This window comes from Schistocerca gregaria, chromosome 1, assembly GCF_023897955.1.
Source record: "Schistocerca gregaria isolate iqSchGreg1 chromosome 1, iqSchGreg1.2, whole genome shotgun sequence".
Classification (NCBI taxonomy): Eukaryota; Metazoa; Arthropoda; class Insecta; order Orthoptera; family Acrididae; genus Schistocerca; species Schistocerca gregaria.
Window position 1 is genome coordinate 235940186 of NC_064920.1, and position 13832 is coordinate 235954017.

Below are 13832 nucleotides of genomic sequence, written 5' to 3' on the forward strand. Positions count from 1 at the left end.
GACTCCTTGATGTCTCAGAATATGTCCAGTCAACTACACTGTTCTTCTAGTTAAGTTATGGCACAAATTTATTTTCTCACTAATTCTCTTCAGTACTACTTATCGAGCTACGCACCAAATATTCAGAATTTTTCAGTAACAACTCGCTTCAAAGGTTTCCCGTATAAGGCATTATTCCAGACAAATATCATTTCAAAGGACTTCCTGGCACGTAAACTTACATTCGACGTCAACAAATTTCTCTTCTTCAGAAACGCTTTCCTCCTGTCTACTTCGACAATTAACGTTTAGTTTACTACTCCAATAGTAAAACTCATCTACTAATATTTCGATTCCTAATCTCAATATCACAGCATCACCTAATTTACTCGTAATTCTACCACATTCCATTACCATTCAGCTGCTCTTCCAAGTCCTTTGCTGTCTCTGAAATAATTACGGTATTACATGCAAACCTAATAATTTTGATTTCTTCTCCCTGAAGTTTAATTCTGTCCCCAGATTTATCTTTACCTTTCTTTACTGTTTGCTCACTGTACAGATTGAACAATATTGGGGGTAGGCTACAGTCGTGTATCACTGTCTTATCAACAACTGCTTCCTTTTCACACCCTTTGACCATTATAACTGCCGTCTGGTTTCTTCGCAAGTTGTATACAATCTTCCGCACCCTGAGTTTTACCCCCGACAGCTTCAGAAGATCTAAGAGTGTATCCCAGACAACACTAGTAAAAGCTTTTTCTAAGTATACAACATATAAACATACATTTTTCCCTTTATTAACGTATCTTATAAGATAACCAGTAGGGTCAGTCTCGCCTCGAGTGTTCCAAAATTTCTCTGAAACCCAAACAGATCTTCCCGAGGTTGGTTTCCACCAGTTTTTCCATTCTTCTGTAAATAATTCGTTTCAGCATCTGCGACCACGAATTATTAAACTGATAGTTCAGTAATATTCACACCTGTCAGCAACTGCCTTCTTTGCAATTGCCATTAGTACACTGTTCTTGAGGTCTGACAGTATTTCCTCTGTGTCACAGATCTTTCACACCAGATGGAAGAGTTCTGTCAAGTCATGCCCTCCCAGGAATAAAAGTAACTTTGAAAAAATGTCGTCTATTCTAGGGGCTTTGTTTCGACGTAGCCCTTCTAGGGCCCTGTCAAATTCTTTTCGCATAATTATATCCCCCAGCGCATGTTCATCTACTTCTCTTCCCTTTCTATAACACTGTCTTCAAGTTTCTTTACCTTGTATAGCACTTCTATACATTCCTTCCACCTTTCAGATTTCCCTAATTTGATCAGTACTTGTTTCCCATACGAACTCTTTATATTCATATAGCTGGTTCTGTTTCCTCCAGCGGCATCTTTAATTTTCCTATAGGCGGTACCTATCTTTGCTCTAATTACACGGTATATATTTCTATAGACGTACATTTTTCCTCTAGTCATTTCTGCTCAGCCATTTTGCACTTTCCGACAGTCTTATTTATAAGACGTCTCTATTCACTTCATTTACTGCATTTCTGATTTTTTTTTCCTTTTATCAATTAACTTAAATGTCCTCTGTGGTATTCTTGCCTTTTTACATACTTGATTTTCTGCTGCAATCATTCACTTCTTTATCTCTCAATGATTTCTGTCATATTCTGTCTTCGTAATCTGTTGTGTTCCTTTCCCCTGTTCTAATCAATTTTTGCCTAGTGATCCCTCTGAAATTCTCAACGACCTCTCCCTAATTTCCTACCTTCTCGCAAATTCTTCCGTTTTAATCTACAGTTCACAGCCAATTAATTATATGTAGGTTCCATATTTCGGCTGGAGATTTGTTACAGCTTAAAACCAGTTCCAGATTCTCTGTCTTACTGTCATATAATCAATTTGAAACCTTCCAGTGTCTCCAGGTCTCATTCACATAGTTTTCTTTCATCATTCTTAAAGCATGAGTTAGCAATGATTTAGTCATGGATTTTGCTAAACTGGACCAGGTGATTACCTTTTTCATTTCTTTCTTCCGGTCTTAAGCTCCTGTTATTTTTCATTCTCCTTCTTTCCTACTGTCGAATCCTAGTTGCCCATCACAATTAACTTTTGATCTACCTTATTAACATAATTTATTTTTTCTCATAACAAATTCTTTTTGTCTTTTCATCATGGCCACGGCTAGTTGCCATATAAACTTCCACTACTGTGGAGGTTTTGCCTTCGTGTATGTCTTGACTACGCTAGTGCGTCCACTATGCTGTTCATAGTAGCTTACTCGCATTCCTATTTTATTATTCAGTATTAGACCAACTCCTGCATTGTCTGCATTTGATTTTGTATTTATAATCTGTGCTTGCGTGAACATAAAATCTATTCATCCTGCAATCAAGCTTTACTATATCCCAGTACATCTAATTTCATCCTGCTAATTTCCCTTTTCAAATTTTTGTCCTTATCTGCACGATTACTGTATTTAACATTCCATGCTCCAATCGGTAGAATGCCAGTTTTGTTTCTCCTTTTGACAATATCCTCCAGAATTGTCTCGTCTCCTTCTCTCCTCCCTCCCCCCCCCCCCCCACCCTCTCCCCAGAAGGCCGAATGGGGACCTATTTTTACCTCCAAAATATTTTACCCAAGAGGATGCCATCAGAAAGAGTAATCGATATAGTTCCCCCCCCCCCTCCCCCCCCCCCCTCCTCTCACTTGCTTTCAGTCCTTCGCAGTATCAGCGCAACAAGGTCGTGTTGACTGATATTACAAGGCCAAGTCTGTCAGTCGTCTTAGCTGTTGCAAGAACTGAAACGGCTCTGGCCACTCTCTACCCCAACACTGCGGTTGCATCAACGTTACGTTATTTGTATCGATGACGCTCACAAATGACCTCATCTTGACAAGACCTGTGGTCGATGTGTGTTTCTAACAGTCATGAGTTTTAATTTCTAAGAATTAATACCATATTTCCTCCAAGACTTCCGTCTCCACCAAACTTGAGGGAGATCACTCCCACCTCAGCTCTAATCCTGTATTTAGTCTGCCTTCTGAGGTGTACCATGTCAAGGAGTGTTTTGAGTGGTGGTGTAGTGTAATCCTGTGTTCACATTTTTATGGGGCAGTAAGGAATGACTGCAAACAACGCGCTACAATATGGTGCTCGAGCACTAGGTACTCGATCAATTACATCAGGGGGATGGCAAAGTTTAATGTCACCATCCCAGAAACGTATCACCATTTGCTGTTTCACCTGCGCACACAAGTGCGAAAAGTTCGAGGCTCAACGACACAAACTGAAACATAGTCAGCTGTTGACAAATTTTACGTTAGCACGTTTCGCCGTTGGTAGACAATCTGTGGCGATGAAGTATACGCATCTTTTCTTTTGGAGTAACTGAAAGAGCAGCCAGTGGTGCAATGGGTCAACAAGGCACGTTCCACAAAACAATCATCAATACGGCATTTCCAGTGTGCAAACGGCACACACTTCATGCTGTATGTTATTCCTTTCATTTAGTAACAAGCCTCCAGAGAAAATATACTTGGGAATACAAGAATTTATGTGTTTATACACACCTTATTGGTTTTCAATTGCTTTCTATGAGCGTTTTTTGATGGCTAAATGCGTGAGTGAGTTGTTTTGAAAATTTTGGTGGGGACAAGAGGTAACAGAATTCTTTTTTAGGTTTTCCAGCTTAACCTTGTTACTTTGTAGGCGACGATTTATGATGCTTTGATAGACTTGAACCTAATCTTGAGGTTTAAAACTCACTGTTTGATACCAAGCAATTACTACTGGAGTGCATCTTGTAATAACCTCAATTACGAATTGAACGATTACCTATATGTGCAGTGAATTTATTTTGGTTTCCTATTTATTTCAACGTGTTTTGCTAGAACTTAACTATGCAGGATACCTACCCTGATTCCCTCTGTTAAATCTTTGAGGGACATTTTTTTAGTGATTTTTGGGATAAATATCACCCAGAGCATCCCTGTGTGCTAGTTTTAAGGAATGCGTGCATGGTACCACTTAATGTTCATCCTACCTTGTCCATCCATCAGGGTCTCGAAAACAAATCTAACTCTGTTTATAAAAGTGCCATTGATTTAATTTTTTCTTGTCTTTTGCATGTATAACGAGCCCTCTTGTGTAGTTAATTTTATGTGAAGTGATTTTAAATTGAATTAACTTGTGAGTCGTATGAGTGAGCCATAAACCTTAATGTCCTGTATCTACCGGTATCAATGTATTCATTTCTTTAGTAAATTTTTCAGTGATTCACTTATTTTCTTCCAACCCCAATCCAGTTTGAAATGTTAATCCGAAGTTATCAATAAAAAGTTCAATGTGTGCATTCTGAAAGAAGAAATGAAGTTATCTGATTGAAGCGAACCTCAAACCTAAATACACCATGTCACCTTTCAAAATGTTATTGTTTTATTCGTTAACGTTACGTGTTGAACATGTATTCAGTTTTGTGAATTGCAGGTATTGATACAAGTATGAAAACTGATTAACGTCACTGAGGAGAGCATTGTTGTTATATGAAAGAAAGTGTTATTGAATTTCGCCCTATAAAATGAATGTAGGTTTTTCTACACACCCTTTTATCTGGCGTCCTACACTACCTCTTTTTTCCATTGTTGCCAAGTAAGGTCATATAAAACACCTTTCACAATGGAAATGCGTGTTATGGACCAATGTGCATATTTTATATTATTCTCCACTAACATGTTCCACTGCATGGTGAACACTGAAATGCAAATGTAGTAGTTGTTGTGGTTTATAGTACGAAGACTGTTATAATTTGTGCAAGACTCCTCACCTCTGCGTAACTTCCTTTTAAACCTACATACAGTGGCCTTGTTTCACTCTCTCTACTCCCACAGTTCTCTCCATTATCACTTTAAATTTCCTTTGACGTCATAAGATTTGTCTTATCGAATTGTCCTTTGTTTTAAACAAGCTGTACCATAAATGTGTTTTCTCTTCAGTTCGATTCAGTAGCTGTTGACTAGTTACTCAGTCTATTCCCCTAATCTTCAACATTTTCCTGTAACATTGCATTTCAAGAGCTGTTATTCTCTTCTTGTGGGTACATTTGTTGTTCGTGTTTCAATTCCTCATCACGCTGTGCTCCAGCCATATGCTTGAAGAGAGGGCTTCCTAACAACGAAACTTACATAAGAGTCTTGTTCAGTCTTTTAAGGCATTACTAATTTTCAGAATTAACTTCTTTCTATTGAAAGTCTGCACAGTGTATCCTTCCTATGTCGACCAACATCACTTATTTTGCTGTTCCAATGGCTAATCTCGTCTGGTGTCTGTAGAGTTTCATTTCCTAATACCATTTCCACAGTATTACCTAACTTAACTCGACTTCACTTGATTACTCGTGTTTTACTTCTGTTGATGTTCATCCTGCGACCTCTTTTCAAGACACTGTCCACGAGGAGTGTCGGCTCGTATAGACTGCGTTCTGTATATCGTATCAAATCAAATGTTCAAATGTGTGTGAAAGCTTAAGAGACTTGACTGCTAAGGTCATCAGTCCCTAAGCTTCCACACTACGTAGCCTAAATTATGCGAAGGACAAACACACCCACCCATGCCCGAGTGAGGAGTCGAACCTCCAACGGGATCAGCCGCACAGTCCATGACTGCAGCGCCTTAGACAGCTCGATTCATCCCTATATCGTATCACCGGTTCGTTTTCCCCCTAAAGTCGGTTGAAGGAAACGTGTGTTTGTTGTCAAGCGTCGCTGGTCGCTATCTTGACCTAATCTCTCTGAGGGAACAATTGCAACGCTAACGACTTTGATTACGATCCGGTGAATCTGTTGCGTTGAAAGGTAATCACCTCCCTGTTGTCAGGACGTCTTGTGTGATCCAGTTTGGTGGACTTGTGGGCTCTGTTATTACTGCCTTGCCATATGTGGTTCTTCCCTGAGTTGTGAATTTGTTCTTTCCGGAAAGTTTGGATCCGCCATAGTGTTGCGTTGTATCGCTGGTAGAAACTGGGCACACCTGCCCACATCTGTGATCGCTTAGCGCACTGTTTCTGTCCTGAAAAGTAACTTCCACAGGTGTGACGGTTGAGATGAAAATCTTTTATTGGTTAATTTTAATAGTGTTTCTCTTTGCCAGATAATTCCTACCATTATTACTGTCACCGCTTGTTCTGGCGGTGTTAATATGACGGCTATCGCTGGTGCTGCTGTTGCTGTCATGGATGTTTGTGATTAATGTGCTCTTTTAATTATGTTCTAGATTCTGATCTGACCGGGTCTATTAGTACAACGGGTGCACTGCCGGAGAGCTGCGAAATTTTCTGTGTTGGCACTCTAGTGTGTTCTAAGGGGATATTCCTTGCCTGATTCTTGGAGCAGGATTGGATCTGCGCGCCATCTGATACTGGTTATCTTATCGTTATATTATTAATACGAGGGTCACTTCAAAAGAAATGCACAATATTTTTGTAAGAATACAGTTTTCAATCTGCATGTGTGAAAGTTTTACAGTGTGCAGATACAACCTTCCCACTTGGTTTCAAACTTAGTTCAACCTGTTCCCGTGAGTGGCGCCGTCACAGCATGTCTTCAAGATGGCTGCTACACTGGACGTTCGTCAGAAGCAACGTGCTGTCATAGAATTCCTGTGCTTTGAAAACATCCACAAGAGGTTGAAAAAGGTGTATGGAGATGCTGATGTCGATAGCAATACAGTTACTCGGTAGACAAGCAGGTTACGCGATGAAAGCGGGCACGGAAATACTGAGGAGTGTCTTCGCAGCGGCAGGAATCGTACTGCACACACTCCAGACAATGTGCAGAGAGTTAACGAACTGGTGACTGCTGACAGACGCATCACAGTGAATGAATTGTCATTCTACGTTGGGATAATGGAAGGAAGTGCTAACAGAATACTGAAAGTGCTGGCGTTCAAAAAGGTTTGTGCCAAGTGGGTTCCCAGGATGATGACAGTGGCTCACAAAGTAACAAGAAAGACGGTATGCAGGGAACTTTTGGAACAGTACGAGAATGGTGGAGATGAATTTCTAGGAAGAATTGTGACAGGTGATAAAACATGGCACCATCATTTTCCGCCAGAGACAAAGAGGCAATCAATGGAGTGGCATCAGGCAGATTCACCCAAGAAAAAAAAAATTCAAAACCACACCTTCCGCTGGAAAAGTTATGACTACGGTGTTTCTCGATTCCGAAGGACTGTTGCTTGTGTACATCATGCCAAGTGGAACCACAATAAATTCTGATGCATATGTGACGATACTGAAGAAACTTCAAGCTCGACTGAGTCGTATTCGACCACATCGGCAAAAGCAGGATGTTTTGCTGTTGCAAGACAATGCACGGCCACATGTCAGTCAAAAAACCCTGGAAGCGATCACAAAACTCGAATGGACAACACTGAAGCACCCGTGTTACAGTCCTGACATGGTTCCACGTGACTATCATCTCTTTGGGAAACAGAAAATATTGTTCCTAAAGGATCCATCTAAACACTGTAAAACTTTCAACCATGTAGAATAAAAGATGGATTAAAAAAAAAAGTGCATTTCTTTTGGATATCAACCCGGAAGGGAAGTTCAGAATTAAATTTTGTTTGTAGTTTGCTTATGTCAATATACTCATTCTTGGTGCTGACTAGTGTTTAAATTGTACTATTCTTTAAATTCTCTGTTAATCGCCATTTCCCAGGTGTTGTACATTATTCTGGATTACTTGTTCAGGCAGCAATCTGTTGAAGGTGTGTTATCGTACTAATCGACCTTTTTTTGTTTCCAGGCATCATCTTGTCGCGTGACGCTTATTTTATGAGCGCCCTTCTGTTGTCCGATGGGTCAGATACTGTTTATGCAGTCTATGCATGCCGTTGGCCAGGTCTGACCAGGGTGAGCGCACGGCCTGCACGAAATTACTGGGCAGCATTTATGATCTGCGACAGCCATTACACTATGTGAAGCAGCTCTACGGCACAGTGATTGACATTTAAGATTTTTTCTTCTCTGATTCGATTGTGACAACCTCTTTTCAGGTTGGTTGGTTGTTTTGGGGAAGGAGACCAGATAGCGAGGTCATCGGTCTCATCGGATTAGGGAAGGACGGGGAAGGAAGTCGGCCGTGCCCTTTGAAAGGAACCATCCCGGCATTTGCCTGGAGCGATTTAGGGAAATCACAGAAAACCTAAATCAGGATGGCCGGACGCGGGATTGAACCGTCGTCCTCCCGAATGCGAGTTTAGTGTCTAACCACTGCACCACCTCGCTCGGTCCCTCTTTTCAGGGTTCACGTATTGTTATCTTTTCGTTAGGATCCGTTCTGGCGCCTTACCCTTCCTGTATCAAGTTCACCCTAGTCAGCTGGACCATTTACCGGCCCTTGTATAGCTTAAATTTATTAGCTTTCTCAGAAGACCGTGAAAACTTGCTCTATAATTTAAAACAATTCTGTTAGCCTTGGACATTTTAGTTGTTTAAACATATTACCTGCTACTAAGTATGTGATAGTCGTAGTTACGTTTGACCTTGAAAAATTTTGCTTTAAATTTGTTAGGTCTGTTAAAGGACCTTGTTAAATCTTGGGTCTGTAATTTAAACCTACTGTGTTAGCCTGGTATCAGTTTGCTATCGTTGTTCAATTGATTAACCAATGGAGCATCTTTGAATTCAGAACGTAACACTCATTGTTTTAAGAACTACTGGTTTCTAAAAGATTATTTCATTATCTTTGCTGTTGTTTCTTTAAATTGTTTAATAAATGTGAATCACTTGGCAAATAATGAATTACATAAAACCTGGATCCTATACCTACCATGAATTCCAGTTAGTCGGGCTTGCTGGAGTTAAATCCATTCCGTTTAATTTATATTTCAAGCCATTTGACTTGTCCGACAGAATTATAATGTTCTCGACATTTCTTCTTCCTGCATTTTCACAGTTGTTCCAAATTTGAATCCGATTTCATTTACTGCTTGCTATAAACAGAGACCGATTAACATTGAGGGTATCCTAAAATTTGGTTTCATTAATTCTCAACGAGTGCACCCTTATCATGTCCTTCGAGTTCTTTTCGCTTCCAGTATGGCAGTAACCTTTGTCAAAAAAAATTTTCCAGGTCTATATGCTATAACAGCAGGTTTGCCTTTCTTCGAATTACCTTCTTATATGAGTAGTCTGAGCAGTACTTATATTGTACGTTCCCACATTTATGTGGAACTCAACTGATTTACCGCTGGTCGACCTCTAGCAATCATTCTATCCTTCCACAAAGCAGCTGTGTTAATATACTGCAACCATCATTTATAAACTGATGCTGTAGTAAAGATGAGACCTGTCATTATCTGAATAATTTCATAATGGGATTTTTTCGCTCATTTTGAAAAGTGACGGTGTTTCTACAGTCATATATCCTGCCTACCAGTTTCGCCAGGTTCGTCATGGTTGGTTCATCCAAGGATCCCAATGATTCAGAAGTAATGCCTTCTATTCCTAGTGCCTTTATTCTCCACAAATTAGAGGCAGGTAAAATTATTCTCTCACTCCACTAGGTACGAGTTCGGTTGTTACTTGACTGTATGTGTGTTATAGTAAGTTGTAAACTTTCACGCCTGGAACTGCTTTTACTGATTAGAATAATCCGAGCTGTTATGTCCCTTTGCAATTAATTTCCTGGAGAAACCAAACATTTCATCCCCATACGAGGAGAACATTCTCAAGGGAAGCAGTAGGTTGTATGAAGTTTCGGTTTACAGTTGCGAGCCAAGGTATGACTGGGAACTTAACCAAAGCTACAACAGCCTTGAGGATATCATCTGGAGATAAGAACGAAACGAAGTGAATATACTCGTAATTCATTTGAACACAGCAAAGTAATTCCCAACATTTTAATGAGTGTGACATTTAGTATTTCTCTCTAGTTCTGCAACTACTTATGTGTTTTACACTTAGGTAACAACGACCACACTGCCAGCAACACTTATAACTCTACAAAGTTAACACAAAAGTTTGAGTTAAAGTAAAATGACTCGATAGCTTCAGAACTGTGGATAGCACAATGCGCTAAGGAGATTTAATGATAATCATGATTGCCTTACGAACAACTCTGTTTCTACACTACCGGCCAGTAAAATTTCGGTATAAATTGGAAAAATATATTATACTAGAGCTGACATGTGATTACATTTTCACCCAATTTGGGTGCATAGATTCTGAAAAATCAGTACCCAGAACAGCCACATCTGGCCGTGATAACGGCCTCGATACGCCTGGCCATTGAGTCAAACAGAGCTTGGATGGCGTGTACAGGTACAGCTGCCCATGCAGCTTCAACACGATACCACAGTTCACAAGAGTAGTGACGGGCGCATTGTGACGAGCCAGTTGCTCGGCTATTGACCAGATATTTTCAATTGGTGAGAGATCTGGAGAATGTGCTGGCCAGGGCAGTAGTCGAACATTTTCTCTATCCTGAAAAGCCCGTACAGGACTTGCAACTTGGGGTCGTCCATTACCCTGCTGAAATGTAGGGCTTCTCAGGGATCGAATGAAGGGTAGAGCCACGGGTCGTAACACATCTGAAATGTAAAGTCCACTGTTCAAAGTGCCGTCAATGCGAACAAGAGGCGACCGCGACGTGTAACCAATGGCACCCCATACCATCACGCCGGGTGACACGCCAGTATGGCCATGATGAATACACGCTTCCAATGTTCGTGCACCGCGATGTCGCCAAACACGGATGCGACCATCATGATGCTGTAAACAGAACATGGATTCTTCCGAAATAACGACGTTTCGTCATTCGTGCACCCAGGTTCGTCGTTGGAGTACACCTTCGCAGGCGCTCCTGTCTGTGATGCAGCGTCAAGGGTAACCGCAGGTATGGTCTCCGAGCTGATATTCCATGCCGCTGCAAACTTCGTCGAACTGTTCGCGCAGATGTTTGTTGTCTTGGAAACGTCCCCATTTGTTGACTCAGGGATCGAGACGTGGCTGCACCACCCGTTACAGCTCTGCGGATAAGATGCGTGTCATCTCGATTGCTACTGATACGAAGCCGTTGGGATCCAGCTCGGCGTTCCGTATTACCCTCCTGAACCCACCGATTCCATGTTTTGCTAACAGTCATTGGATCTCAACCAACGCGAGCAGCAATGTTGCGATACGATAAACCGCAATCGCGGTAGGCTACAATCCTACCTTTAACAAAGTCGGAAACGTGATGATACGCATTTCTCCTCCTTACACGAGGCATCACAACAACGTTTCACCAGCCAACGCCACGCAACGCCGGTCAACTGCTGTTTGTGTATGAGAAATCTGTTGGAAACATTCCTCATGTCAGCACGTTGTAGGTGTCGCCACCGGCGCCAACCTTGTGTGAATGTTCCGAAAAGCTAATCATTTGCATATCACAGCATCTTCTTCCTGTCGGTTAAATTTCGCGTCTGTAGCACGTCATCTTCGTGGTGTATCAATTTTAATGGACAGTAATATATATATACGCTCGTAGGACGGAGAAGATACATTGCAAAAACTTTCCATTACAGAACTACTTCTCCTTGCTTGCCAATATTATATGAATTAGATCGGCCACGTCGGTTTGATGTTGATCACAACTTCCACAAAGTAGAATTTTTACTCAGTGCAAATTTGCGGGGTAACACCGGTCTTCCAGCGTAGTAAGAATGAAAGGTGTTACTTAGCTTTCCAGTAGTGTAACCACGGTCGAGGAGAGGTGTCTGGTTATATGGGCGTTAGGTGTCTGATCTTACGTTGCTGGCAAACATGCCATTCAATGTTCCAGTCGTGATAACATTCCTGATCATAGTTTGGAATCTGTATGAGGGAAGAACATTAAAAGGAATTGTCCATTCGCAATGTTCCTCTTTTCTGAGAGTTAGACCACTTCTTTATGAAAATTTCCATGATGTCCTTTTGCTCACAACAAGTGGATGATTACGTACTTTTATTTTGCTTCTAAGACTGTTTTCAATACATCGTAATAATAATGAAACTGTAAAACCCTCGTGTCTCTGAACATGCTGTTCTCCAAACCTAAGAGAGGAGCTCAATAAGTAACGCAACACATTTTTTCTAAAGGCATGTTGCTTTTATTCAGGATACCAATACATCATATTATTCGCTCCTCTTATGGCTACAAAGCTGTATTTTTCAATTTATTCTCCGTTCAGAGCGACGGCCTTGCCCCACCTTTCTCGTAGGGCCTGTAGCCCGCATGTTACCACTCCACTGGTTGTCAGAGCCTACGTCTTGCTTCATCACCCACTTACACTTACTGCTTCCCGCGGATTGCATCACCGCGCGGAATGGCCGTGCGGTTTAACGCTCCATGTCACGAATTGCACGGCGCCCTTCACCGGAGGTTCGAGTCCTTCCTTGGGCATGGGTGTGTGTTGTTTTTAGCGTAAGTTAGTTTAAGTAGTGTGTAAGTCTAGTGATTGATGACCTGAGCAGTTGGAGCCCTTAGGAATTTAAACACATTTGAACATTTTGAGCGGATTTCATATTTCATTAGGCTAAACAAATGAAAGTCGAAGGTGCGAGATTCGAGGTCTATGGTGGACTAACGGTCAAAAGAATTTACGTGATCTCCTCTCGGCTGCGCATACTCGAATAAGACGAGTGGTGCAGCGAAATATTTGACTGTGATCCATCGATCACCTCGAATGAGTGTGTCCCCACTTTCCAACACTGAAGGAGTCATAGGCGTGTGCTGCCGGGCGTCACGTGAGATGTCCAGCAGGTCTGCCCGACCTTCTTCCGATGATAACAGATGCCTCACTCAACGACTCACTGTGCTTTTGTTCACTACCAGGACTCCTTAATCATTCATCAAGCGCCTACGAATACCTGCGATGCTGTAGTTTCCCACCAAAAGAAACTCAGTGACAGTTCTATGCTTGGAACGCGGCTGCATTACAGACGCCATTTTGATGGTTACGATTGCAGCGGACCCATCGCAACTTCATGAAATTCTAGGGGATAAAGCGTGAATATTCCACGATTTCCCACAACAAATTCCGCATTTTTGAACCGAAACTGGCCGAGAAAAAAAATGTGTTGCATTACTTATTGTACACCCTTTGCAGATTATTTTTCATGCAGTTTTCGCAGGTAACTTCAACATAGCTTGGGTTGATGTATAGACTTCGTTTCATAAAAAGTGGACGACAAAAATAAATTTTATCCATATTAATATTATAAATGATAAAATAATTTTGTCTGTTACTTTTTCGCTAAAAAAACCGGTTAACCAATTTCGACGAAGTTTGGTGTGAAGATAGCTTGAGCACAGAGGAAAAACAAAGGCTACTTAAGAAAATATGTAGAGTAAGATACTTACTAGCTTGAAGAATAATGCACGAATTAGGGGACAATATCTACCCTTAAGGAAAGCCATTTACTCTTTGACTTTTGATTTTATCTTATTTGTAAAATGCTTTTATTGGTTGATGTGCTGCGCAATACGATTCCATGGGAATATTTATGCCCCACGCACGTTATGTAATCCAGGACAGAGAGAAGGTCAGCATCGGTCGTAATGTCCACTGTGCTTTATTGCAGACCTAGATTTCAGCTTACAGCGCAGTTACCAGTTTGACTGATGCCTGAACATGCCAAAGCTATGCTGTAACACGTGTCATAACTATGCTGAGTCCACGTGAGTATCTGTAACACACGCACGATAGCTGTGCTGTTAGCTGGAATCTAGATCTGCTATAAAATACACATGACTGGTGCTTAACCTCTTTCTCTGCTTAATAATTACAGTGAGTACACGGTCTGCATTGTGTTTAATCCATACTA